This window comes from Euprymna scolopes, unplaced genomic scaffold (assembly GCF_053919585.1).
Source record: "Euprymna scolopes isolate OS-2025 unplaced genomic scaffold, ASM5391958v1 sca831, whole genome shotgun sequence".
Classification (NCBI taxonomy): Eukaryota; Metazoa; Mollusca; class Cephalopoda; order Sepiida; family Sepiolidae; genus Euprymna; species Euprymna scolopes.
The window spans coordinates 5,001-17,500 of NW_027633915.1; the positions used below are offsets into that span (position 1 = coordinate 5,001).

Below are 12,500 nucleotides of genomic sequence, written 5' to 3' on the forward strand. Positions count from 1 at the left end.
CCAAAAGTGGCCCACTTGGCACTCGCATTCGAGGTGACCAACCGCCCAGCGAAGCGTGCTGGCGGCGGCGGCCGGATGGGTCGGCTCCGTCGTTCGGGAGAGTCGGCCCGTTCCACCCGTTCCGAGTTCGAGAGTAGGTCGAGGCCGTGAACGGCCCCGGGGCCTCCAATCGTTCGCTTTACCGGATGGAATTGCGACGATCGAGCGCCAGCTATCCTGAGGGAAACTTCGGAGGGAACCAGCTACTAGACGGCTCGATTGGTCTTTCGCCCCTACACCCGGTTCCAGACGATCGATTTGCACGTCAGAGGCGCTTCGGACTTCCACCAGAGTTTCCTCTGGCTTCATCCCGACCGGGCGTGGATCGCCATCTTTCGGGTCCCTGGTCGCTCGCTACGCCAGAGTCGGCCGAGTCGTACTCGGAAAAAGGGGAAACCGACCCGGGGGTGATGCGCCCGCGCGCAGCGCCTAAACTCGACGACAAAATAGGACTAGTTCAAGCCGCGGGATCTCACCGATGGGCGGAAGGAGGATATGGAAGCTGGCGCCCGGCAATTCCCCTTTTTGGAAGATGCGCCGGTCCCCTCTCGGGGAGGAGGGAAAAACAACCGCACGTCAGCCACGAGCCCTTCCCTCTCCTATCTCTCTCGGGAAGAGAGAAAAAAGGAAAAGTTGCGGGCACCGCAGCAGCGACGGCGGAAGGCCGAAAACGCCGCGCCGGCGGGATCGGGCACGGCTCGGAGGCGGGTGAGGCGAGGAGAAGACGACGGCACGAGACCGACGACACCCCCCGAACGACCCCCGGACGACTTTGCCACGACACCTCTCCCGATCGACGCCCTCCTACACGCTCTCTCGCTTTCGCTTCGCCTTCGGGGTTAGTCAGAGGTGGCCCCTACGACTCGCGAACGGCCAGGACTCCTCGGTCCGTGTTTCAAGACGGGTCCGGGTGGGTTGCCGATGCACGTCGCTGACCCGGGGTGGCGGGCGGCTCGAGTAAAAAAGCGTCGCCGAGCGACCTCTCCGGAAACGGAAACGGGCGCGGGCGGGGTTGCCCCCGACAAGAACCCGAAACGTCGGCGAGGTGCGTGACGGCGAGGCCGCGCCAGTCCTATCCCGCCTCTCATCGCGCACGCGCCCGAGACGGTGGGGCGCCTAAGGAGCGACACACAGAGTGCGTCGCCCGCACGCGACTTCCGGCGGGATCAAAACGGACCGGCTCGCCACGTGTAACGGATCGTGTCAGATTTCCTCCGTTCCCCGGCAGAAAGGGGCAGTTACGTTCGCGGGCCCGACGGCCGGTGGCCCCCGACTTCACAAGGTGGGAAGACGGGGGTTTTCAGGGTGATGAAACGCCTGCCGCCTACGGAAAAAAACCCGCGTGTTCGACCTGCACGCCGGGAACGGGTCGCGACGACGGACCGGAGGGGAAGTGCGTCCGGTGCCGGCCGCGCGGAGGTCGCGCCGAAGCGCCCGCGCCATGATTACGCCGAGCGATGAGAAGGGGACGGGTGCAGCGGAGTCGCGCGCGGAGGGAGCAGGAGGAAAGAAGAAGCGGCGGCGACGGATGCGGCGGGTTAGGGCCCGGCGGCAGCAGCGATCGAGAGGACGAGTCCCCTCCGTCGCAGCCAACCGACGCAGCCACCTACCGACGCCGCGGTCGTCACCACGTTTCCCTTCCCGCTATCCACGCGGCCCGTCTCCTTCGTCGGCGACGCGGGCACAAAAGCTGGCCCGCGGAGAACGAGTTCCCCGCGGACACGACGAACGACGACCTGTGCCGGCGACGGCCTCTCTTTCAAGAACACACATCGAGTTTGGGCTCGAGCCTAGGCAGCACCGGACTGAGTCCCCCCGCGATCGCGGTGAGCGGTCCCACCCGTTTACCCCCTGGGCGGTTTCACGTTCTCTTGAACTCTCTCTCCAAAGTTCTTTTCAACTTTCCCTCACGGTACTTGTCGACTATCGGACTCGTCCCGGTATTTAGCCTTGGATGGAGCTTACCACCCGATTTGGGCTGCGTTCCCAAGCAACCCGACTCTCGGATCGAAGGCCGTCGCTCGCCGTCCGCACCGAATGGGCCTGGCACCCGCCGCGGGCGGCCCCGATCGAGGGAACTCCGAACTATGCGAGACGAAAACGAACGGCTGCCTTCGACCCATGCGCCACACGTCCCGAAGCCTTTAACTTGCGACGGGATTCGGCGTTGGGCTTCTCCCGGTTCACTCGCCGTTACTAAGGGAATCCCGGTTGGTTTCTTTTCCTCCGCTTAGCGATATGCTTAAGTTCAGCGGGTCGTCTCGTCCGAGCCGAGGGCGGCGGTTTTTAGTAGAGTGTGGTGTTTGGAGGAGAGGAATCTCGATCGGTACCCTCCGTGTGACGACGGCTGGCCGATATAGCGCCCGTCCGACCGAAAATGAAGAAGCCAACAATTAAAAAAAAAAGCGTGGGTCCTCCCCATCCGACGTTGCCTACGACGCGGCCACCTTTTTACGGTGCGACGGCCGTGCTCGTCGCGCTGCTCGAGGCGTCGCTGAGAGACACCTTCATGAGGCAGAGAGCGAGACGAGCAGGCGGCGCTTACGTCGGCAGTCGGTTAGGTCGGTGCTTTTTTTTTTGTTTTGTTCTCCCTTCGGCTGCTTTCGGACAGACTCCTCCTGCTCCTCCTCCACAGTGTTTCTTCACGCGGTCGAAAAGGGAAAAGACTCCGCGGTCTGCCAGCGGGAGACGAAGGAGGAGGCCGGAGAGGGTTTTAAAAAAAAAAAAGACATTGAAAGGAGTCAATTACTTTTTTTATTTTTCTTCCCCCTCGTCACTCGCTCCTGCGACGTCCCGGTTACCACCGTGCCGAGGACCGGGCGGGCACGGGGACGGCAAGATGTCGTTTCGTTAACGGAGAAAGACATGTAACGTTCCGCCTCTCGACCGGACGTGGCCCCGAGACAAGGGATCTCGGGGCCGCAATGTGCGTTCGAGGTGTCGATGTTCACTGAGTCCTGCAATTCGCATCAGTTCTCGCGGCTGGCCGCGCTCTTCATCGACGGACGAGCCGAGTGATCCCCCGTCCAGGGTTCAGCACTTGGGTTTTTTATATTAGTTTTTGTTTATATAGATTTAGTAGTGTGCGAGGAGGTCTGTGCGAGGAGGCGTGACGGCATTGCAATGTCGCGAGTAGTTTGTTTTTAGCTAGCGGCGGTGGCACAGCGGCTGCAAAAAAAACAAAAAACGATAAAGCGGCGACAAAGGCAAAGAAGAAGCGGCCATCACTTGCGGTGGGCGAAAAAACAAACAGGTGGTAAGACGCGGAAGCAAGCAAGAAGAGCTGGGGCTTTAAAAACCTCCGCGTCACCACAAATCTATCTCTCGCTCCGCCTTTTATAGGTTTGTTTGCGCGCATTCGAGGCGTTGACGCCGACAGACAGAGGAGGTAGGCCGGAAAACAACAAACCAGTCTCGAACGGGAAAACGGTAATGATCCTTCCGCAGGTTCACCTACGGAAACCTTGTTACGACTTTTACTTCCTCTAAACGATCGGGTTCGGTCGTCTTCTCCAGGCATCGAACGCCGAGGCGTAGATGCACGAGTGTCGTGACGGACACGTCGCGCACTGCCCGGCGGCGTCGTCGGCCAGATCCGAGGACCTCACCGGACCGTTCGATCGGTAGTAGCGACGGGCGGTGTGTACAAAGGGCAGGGACGTGATCGACGCGGGCTGTTGACCCGCGCCTACCGGGAATTCCTCGTTCACGGGGTTGGTTACAGGCCCCGATCCCTATCACGGGAGGTGGTTCAGAGGTTTCCCAACCCTCTCGGGCCGGGGCGAAGTCCCCGCTGATACCTCCAGTGTAGCGCGCGTGCGGCCCCGGACATCTAAGGGCATCACAGACCTGTTATCGCTCCGCCTCGTGTGGCTTTCTGCCACCCGTCCCTCTAAGAAGTGCGTGAGAAAACCGACCCGGACCCGAGCGCCACGGAGGACGCCGAGCCCGCCGTAAAAATCACTGACATCGGCGCACTAGTTAGCAGGCCGGAGTCTCGTTCGTTATCGGAATCAACCAGACGGATCGCTCCACCAACTAAGAACGGCCATGCACCACCACCCACCGAATCGAGAAAGAGCTATCGATCTGTCAATCCTACCGGTGTCCGGACCGGGTGAGTTTTCCCGTGTTGAAGTCAAATTAAGCCGCAGGCTCCACTCCTGGTGGTGCCCTTCCGTCAATTCCTTTAAGTTTCAGCTTTGCAACCATACTCCCCCCGGAACCGAACTCTGGTTTCCCGCAGGCTACCCGCCGGGTCATGGAAGCGAACGCCGGCGGATCGCCGGTCGGCATCGTTTACGGTCGGAACTACGACGGTATCTGATCGTCTTCGAACCTCCGACTTTCGCTCTTGATCGAGGAAAACGTGCTTGCCACACGCCATCGCTGCAGTTCGTCTTGCGACGATCCAAGAATTTCACCTCTAACGTCGCAATACGAGTGGCCCCGACCGCTCCCTTCGATCATTGCCTCGCCGTAGACGGAGACCGACAGACGTAGACGAGGCCCTCTTCCATCATTCCATGCTTATCGTATGCAAGCTTGAACAGCCCGCTCTGAGCACTCTAATTTTTTCAAAGTGAACGTACCGGCCGCCGCGGACACTCGGTTAAGAGCACCCTTGGAGGAGAAACCGCCGACCGCAACACGCGCGCAGACAAGACACGAAGCAGGGACTCGGAGCGGACCGGGGGGTTCAAAAAAAAAGAGGAACGCGCGGAAAGGGAGAGGGAGAGAAGCGCGGGGGTCAGAGTGCGGGGATGCGAATGAACACACCCAAACACACACACGTAGCACCCCCCCGTTAGACTACTTCCCGGAACCGAACCGACGACCACTTGTTTTTTTTTTTCCCGGATCCCGATCACGACCTCCTCGTCCACCTCGCCGGCAGGACCGCGTGGCGGGTATGCTAGCGGTTGACACCGGCGGAAAGGGCCGGGAATGCGAACGGACGACCAAAGTCAACGACGGACGATGGCGCCGCCGCCCCGGGGCCGCTTGCGCGACCACGAACCCGAGTTCGGACTACGAGCTTTTTAACCGCAACAACTTTAATATACGCTACCGGAGCTGGAATTACCGCGGCTGCTGGCACCAGACTTGCCCTCCGGTTGGTCCTCGTTAACGGATTTGAAGTGTACTCATTCCGATCGCGGGGCCTCGACAGAGTCCCGCGTCGTTATTTTTCGTCACTACCTCCCCGTGCCGGGAGTGGGTAATTTGCGCGCCTGCTGCCTTCCTTGGATGTGGTAGCCGTTTCGCATGCTCCCTCTCCGGAATCGAACCCCGATTCCCCCGTTACCCGTAGTAACCACGGTAGGCACTTAACCGACCGTCGACAGTTGATAGGGCGGACCCTCGAGAGACCCGTCGCCGGGCGTGAAAGCTCGTGCGATCGACCAGTGAGTTATCCAGAGTCACCAAAGCGGAGCGCGCCGCCCTATGAGCCCCGCCACCGAACGGACCCGCGAGCGGGAACGCCGACGACGGGAGGACGGAATGACGCGCATCGGTCTCAGTCTAAATATGTAGCGCCGCGACCCGGAACGGCCGACGCGGGTGCCAGCGCGCGAGGCGTGGCGACGACGGCGCGCCGACCGATCGCGGCCTTGTGTCACATGTATTAGCTCTAGAATTGCCACAGTTATCCATCGCCTCCGAGGAGGAATACGGTCCCGAGGATTAGGTCCGGTTCCTGAGCCATTCGCGGTTTCGCCCGTTCTAATGCGTGGCGTGAACTTACACTTGCATGGCTTAAGCTTTGAGACAAGCATATGACTACTGGCAGGATCAACCAGGTATCGTTGGAATTTGGGACTTTGTTTCGACAGAACGACAGACCGACCGACCGACCGACCGACATAAGACAGACAACTACAACGACGGGCACGTGTTTATTTGTTTTTCGAGGAGGTTCGCCGTCAGTAGAAGCGCGCTGCCCGCGCTGATGGCCTCTTTTTTGTTTCTCCCCTGACTTGGACCGAGACCGAGACTCAAAGAACGAAAGCGACCAACGTCGACAACAACAACGACAACGGCACCCTTGACAGCGATACATACGACAAACGACAAGCAGCACGACGGCAGTGCACACGGACATCGAGGGTCAAGGTGCAGACTGAACTCGCCGAGGTCGTCGTCATCGTGGTCGCCATCGATTCCGTCTCGTCGTCGTCGTCGTCAACGTCCACGTCACAGCCGGCCGAGAAGAGAGAACAGACGACAGCGTCGACAACAACAACATCGACAACGGCACCCTTGACAGCGATACATACGACAAACGACAAACAGCACGACGGCAGTGCACACGGACATCGGAGGTCAAGGTGCAGACTGGAATCGTCGAGGTCGTCGTCATCGTGGTCGCCATCGATGCCGTCTCGTCGTCGTCGTCGTCGTCTTCGTCGTCGTCGTCGTCATCAACGTACCAACCGACCGAGACGAGAGAGCAAGCAACAACGTCGACAACAACAACGACAACGGCACCCTTGACAGCGATACATACGACAAACGACAAACAGCACGACGGCAGTGCACACGGACATCGGAGGTCAAGGTGCAGACTGAACTCGTCGAGGTCGTCGTCATCGTGGTCGCCATCGATGCCGTCTCGTCGTCGTCGTCGTCTCCGTCGTCGTCGTCGTCGTCGCCAACGTCAACGTCAACATCACAGCCGTCATCGGGGAGGAAGCTGGACCAGGGCAGCGGCGGCGTAAATTTTCCCGTCACCTTCGTCGTCGCCTTCGTCGACCGACCGACCGACCGGCGTCGTGTTCGTGCTCGGAAAACCGAGGAGAGACAACGTGCACATGGCGCGTTCTCGCAAGCGGCTCCTCGGTCCGATTTTTTTGGGCGGCTTTTTCGAGCTTTTTTTTTTTCTCACCCTTTCGTCCGTGCGACGGCGAACGTTAGGGGAAAAAAAAAAAAAAAAAAAAACGACAACAACGCGGCGGACCGGGCGAACAACATCGTCGACACACACGACATTGACGACCGGTCCCCCTTTTCACAATCGCATCGAGATAAAAACGAACGAGTCCGATTCGAGCACCGAGTCGCGAGCGGGAGGACTGTCGGTGCAAGTATCGATCACTGACGTGAGCGCTTCGCCGGACAGAGGATGGCTCATCCGGCAGCCGTGCAAATCGACGGTATGGGAAGAACGAACAAGAAGAGCAACGACTTGATCGGCGGCTTGGGGAACTGCGGACGGTGAAAACGGGTTAATCGACTGCGACCACGACTGCTCGATCGATCTTCTTTGGCGCTAACAAAGGTGGAGGTGGCGCAAGAAGGGACTAGCGCTATCACCGTCCACGTATCAGAAGATGCGGCGGCAGACGTCGACGCTTATGCGTTGTCGGACGAGAAGTCGCTGCAGCACGTGTACCGCGAGCGGGACGTCCAAGGTTTTGCCAGACGGAAAGAAATCGGGTGTCAGCGAACGTTCACACGGCTGTGAGATCGGACGCTGACAGGAGTAGGAGGCGGCAGGCAGGCGGCGGTTACGGCGGCGGCGCCTGCTGCTGCTCATCCTCCTGTTTGCTGCGGCGACTTCCAGGACGGGAGAGCATCGAACAACGTACGTATGGTTACAAGGGGATCAGGATCTACATAGTGCATCCCCCGCGGCTATTTTTGTTTGTTTGTTCGCTCGTTCGTTAATTCGTTCGTTCGTTCGTTCGTTCGTTTTACAATGTACGTTTCTTTTTCCGTTCGACGGCGGAGAGAGCGGCGGCGTTTCTCCCTAATCCGGAGGATTTATCGGTCGCACAGCGATGGGTCGTTCGGCCGATCATCGAAAGATTCGCAGGTAGTGGTTGAATGGCAGAACGGCAGCAACAACAGCGGCGGCTGAGAGCGGCGAACGCTGAGGCGGAAGCAGAAGCTGCAGCAAACGTATCGGCTAAACATGGTGGACATAGATATGGCTGACGACGCGGGTACCACGACGACTATGGAACCAGGAAAAGGAGCCGTTAGTTGTTCCAACATATCGTTCGACACGTCGAGCAGCCCTAGGTCCACGGAGAAGCACACACACGTACCACGTATTATAACCTAACGACGATGAGCGGGCGCACGGTTGGCAGGAACGAAGGCGGCGGATCAAAACAAGTTGGAGCGCGGGGCGACAGCGATAACGGTGACAGCCCTAGGCGGCGGAGATGCCACTTTCTGACGCCTTTGCGACAAGCCCGTAGAGACGTTCCGGACCACCACGAGGCAAAGAGTCGCTGCTCCGACGAACCGACACACCAAAGTGTGCTTCCTACCGAACATGTTTTATAAAACTTTCAAACTGGAAAACCCCAGAAATGGTGTTGGTATTTGTCCAGACCCACCTCCGACACCTGAAAATGGTGGTCAAAAAAAACGTCGATTATACGAAGCGACATTTCTGGTCGGCGATTTTCCAGTTTTACGCCTACTGCCACATGGGGATGTCGGTAGGCGTCGCAAAGTGCCTTCTCGTAGGCTAGGCACACCAGGACTTTGTCATTTTTTTCCCCCTCGACATTCCTGGTCCGGTCTATTCCGATTTTACACCTACCGCCATGTGGGGGTGGCAGTAGGCGTCGAAAAGTGCCTTCTCGACCGCTAGCGACACCACTACTTTATCGAGCTCTGGAGGCCCGCACACCGACCCGGGGGCCGCGGAGTCGACCCCGGGGGCCTCCGCCTCTCGCCGCCGCTCACTTGGACGCCTTCCGCAACCTGTGGTCCCGCTCGGGGCCGCCGGGAGCCTCGCCGACCTGACCGGTGTCGGTAGGCGTCTGGAAGCGCCCGGCCGACCTGGACGAGGTCCCCCTGGCCCCCGGGGGACACCCCTTAGTTGGATGGGGGTGCTGTCCCGGGCACACATGCAACCCGCGGCCGCCTACCGACAGCCCCCGTCGCTCGATCGCCTACTCCTTTCCAACATATGTCGGAGAAGCCGGGCGGTTGTGAAACCCCAGAAATGGTGTTGGTATTCGTCCAGACCCACCTCCGACACCTGAAAATGGTGGTCAAAAAAAACGTCGATTATACGAAGCGACATTTCTGGTCGGCGATTTTCCAGTTTTGCGCCTACCGCCATGTGGGGGTGGCAGTAGGCGTCGAAAAGTGCCTTCTCGACCGCTAGCGACACCACTACTTTATCGAGCTCTGGAGGCCCGCACACCGACCCCGGGGGCCGCGGAGTCGACCCCGGGGGCCTCCGCCTCTCGCCGCCGCTCACTTGGACGCCTTCCGCAACCTGTGGTCCCGCTCGGGGCCGCCGGGAGCCTCGCCGACCTGACCGGTGTCGGTAGGCGTCTGGAAGCGCCCGGCCGACCTGGACGAGGTCCCCCTGGCCCCCGGGGGACACCCCTTAGTTGGATGGGGGTGCTGTCCCGGGCACACATGCAACCCGCGGCCGCCTACCGACAGCCCCCGTCGCTCGATCGCTACTCCTTTCCAACATATGTCGGAGAAGCCGGGCGGTTGTGAAACCCCAGAAATGGTGTTGGTATTCGTCCAGACCCACCTCCGACACCTGAAAATGGTGGTCAAAAAAAACGTCGATTTATACGAAGCGACATTTCTGGTCGGCGATTTTCCAGTTTTGCGCCTACCGCCATGTGGGGGTTGGCAGTAGGCGTCGAAAAGTGCCTTCTCGGACCGCTAGCGACACCACTACTTTATCGAGCTCTGGAGGCCCGCACACCGACCCGGGGGCCGCGGAGTCGACCCCGGGGGCCTCCGCCTCTCGCCGCCGCTCACTTGGACGCCTTCCGCAACCTGTGGTCCCGCTCGGGGCCGCCGGGAGCCTCGCCGACCTGACCGGTGTCGGTAGGCGTCTGGAAGCGCCCGGCCGACCTGGACGAGGTCCCCCTGGCCCCCGGGGGACACCCCTTAGTTGGATGGGGGTGCTGTCCCGGGCACACATGCAACCCGCGGCCGCCTACCGACAGCCCCCGTCGCTCGATCGCTACTCCTTTCCAACATATGTCGGAGAAGCCGGGCGGTTGTGAAACCCCAGAAATGGTGTTGGTATTCGTCCAGACCCACCTCCGACACCTGAAAATGGTGGTCAAAAAAAACGTCGATTATACGAAGCGACATTTCTGGTCGGCGATTTTCCAGTTTTGCGCCTACCGCCATGTGGGGGTGGCAGTAGGCGTCGAAAAGTGCCTTCTCGACCGCTAGCGACACCACTACTTTATCGAGGCTCTGGAGGCCCGCACACCGACCCGGGGGCCGCGGAGTCGACCCCCGGGGGCCTCCGCCTCTCGCCGCCGCTCACTTGGACGCCTTCCGCAACCTGTGGTCCCGCTCGGGGCCGCCGGGAGCCTCGCCGACCTGACCGGTGTCGGTAGGCGTCTGGAAGCGCCCGGCCGACCTGGACGAGGTCCCCCTGGCCCCCGGGGGACACCCCTTAGTTGGATGGGGGTGCTGTCCCGGGCACACATGCAACCCGCGGCCGGCCTACCGACAGCCCCCGTCGCTCGATCGCTACTCCTTTCCAACATATGTCGGAGAAGCCGGGCGGTTGTGAAACCCCAGAAATGGTGTTGGTATTCGTCCAGACCCACCTCCGACACCTGAAAATGGTGGTCAAAAAAAACGTCGATTATACGAAGCGACATTTCTGGTCGGCGATTTTCCAGTTTTGCGCCTACCGCCATGTGGGGGTGGCAGTAGGCGTCGAAAAGTGCCTTCTCGACCGCTAGCGACACCACTACTTTATCGAGCTCTGGAGGCCCGCACACCGACCCGGGGGCCGCGGAGTCGACCCCGGGGGCCTCCGCCTCTCGCCGCCGCTCACTTGGACGCCTTCCGCAACCTGTGGTCCCGCTCGGGGCCGCCGGGAGCCTCGCCGACCTGACCGGTGTCGGTAGGCGTCTGGAAGCGCCCGGCCGACCTGGACGAGGTCCCCCTGGCCCCCGGGGGACACCCCTTAGTTGGATGGGGGTGCTGTCCCGGGCACACATGCAACCCGCGGCCGCCTACCGACAGCCCCCGTCGCTCGATCGCTACTCCTTTCCAACATATGTCGGAGAAGCCGGGGCGGTTTGTGAAACCCCAGAAATGGTGTTGGTATTCGTCCAGACCCACCTCCGACACCTGAAAATGGTGGTCAAAAAAAAACGTCGATTATACGAAGCGACATTTCTGGTCGGCGATTTTCCAGTTTTGCGCCTACCGCCATGTGGGGGTGGCAGTAGGCGTCGAAAAGTGCCTTCTCGACCGCTAGCGACACCACTACTTTATCGAGCTCTGGAGGCCCGCACACCGACCCGGGGGCCGCGGAGTCGACCCCGGGGGCCTCCGCCTCTCGCCGCCGCTCACTTGGACGCCTTCCGCAACCTGTGGTCCCGCTCGGGGCCGCCGGGAGCCTCGCCGACCTGACCGGTGTCGGTAGGCGTCTGGAAGCGCCCGGCCGACCTGGACGAGGTCCCCCTGGCCCCCGGGGGACACCCCTTAGTTGGATGGGGGTGCTGTCCCGGGCACACATGCAACCCGCGGCCGCCTACCGACAGCCCCCGTCGCTCGATCGCTACTCCTTTCCAACATATGTCGGAGAAGCCCGGGCGGTTGTGAAACCCCAGAAATGGTGTTGGTATTCGTCCAGACCCACCTCCGACACCTGAAAATGGTGGTCAAAAAAAACGTCGATTATACGAAGCGACATTTCTGGTCGGCGATTTTTGCGCCTACCGCCATGTGGGGGTGGCAGTAGGCGTCGAAAAGTGCCTTCTCGACCGCTAGCGACACCACTACTTTATCGAGCTCTGGAGGCCCGCACACCGACCCGGGGGCCGCGGAGTCGACCCCGGGGGCCTCCGCCTCTCGCCGCCGCTCACTTGGACGCCTTCCGCAACCTGTGGTCCCGCTCGGGGCCGCCGGGAGCCTCGCCGACCTGACCGGTGTCGGTAGGCGTCTGGAAAGCGCCCCGGCCGACCTGGACGAGGTCCCCCTGGCCCCCGGGGGACACCCCTTAGTTGGATGGGGGTGCTGTCCCGGGCACACATGCAACCCGCGGCCGCCGCTCGATCGCTACTCCTTTCCAACATATGTCGGAGAAGCCGGGCGGTTGTGAAACCCCAGAAATGGTGTTGGTATTCGTCCAGACCCACCTCCGACACCTGAAAATGGTGGTCAAAAAAAACGTCGATTATACGAAGCGACATTTCTGGTCGGCGATTTTCCAGTTTTGCGCCTACCGCCATGTGGGGGTGGCAGTAGGCGTCGAAAAGTGCCTTCTCGACCGCTAGCGACACCACTACTTTATCGAGCTCTGGAGGCCCGCACACCGACCCGGGGGCCGCGGAGTCGACCCCGGGGGCCTCCGCCTCTCGCCGCCGCTCACTTGGACGCCTTCCCGCAACCTGTGGTCCCGCTCGGGGCCGCCGGGAGCCTCGCCGACCTGACCGGTGTCGGTAGGCGTCAGTCAAACTTGCTTAAGAGGCAAAGCCTCCTCACACCTT

The 12,500-nt window shown here is 60.8% G+C and overlaps 2 non-coding genes and 1 pseudogene across 2 annotated transcripts in view; all 3 read right to left on the reverse strand.

Moving 5' to 3' along the window:
- The window catches only part of LOC145276315 (large subunit ribosomal RNA), a 5,731-nt gene extending 3,413 nt beyond the window's left edge, over positions 1 to 2,318 (reverse strand). Inside the window, exon 1 of the ribosomal RNA XR_013867931.1 lies at positions 1 to 2,318. This exon is cut by the window's left edge and continues 3,413 nt beyond it. This is a non-coding gene — a ribosomal RNA (large subunit ribosomal RNA).
- Positions 2,319 to 2,915: 597 nt separating this feature from the next.
- LOC145276313 (5.8S ribosomal RNA) lies at positions 2,916 to 3,073 on the reverse strand. Its single transcript, XR_013867930.1, has one exon. It is a non-coding gene; the product is annotated as a 5.8S ribosomal RNA (ribosomal RNA).
- Positions 3,074 to 3,469: 396 nt separating this feature from the next.
- LOC145276314 (small subunit ribosomal RNA) lies at positions 3,470 to 5,846 on the reverse strand (annotated as a pseudogene).
- Between the last annotated feature and the right edge of the window lie 6,654 nt (positions 5,847 to 12,500).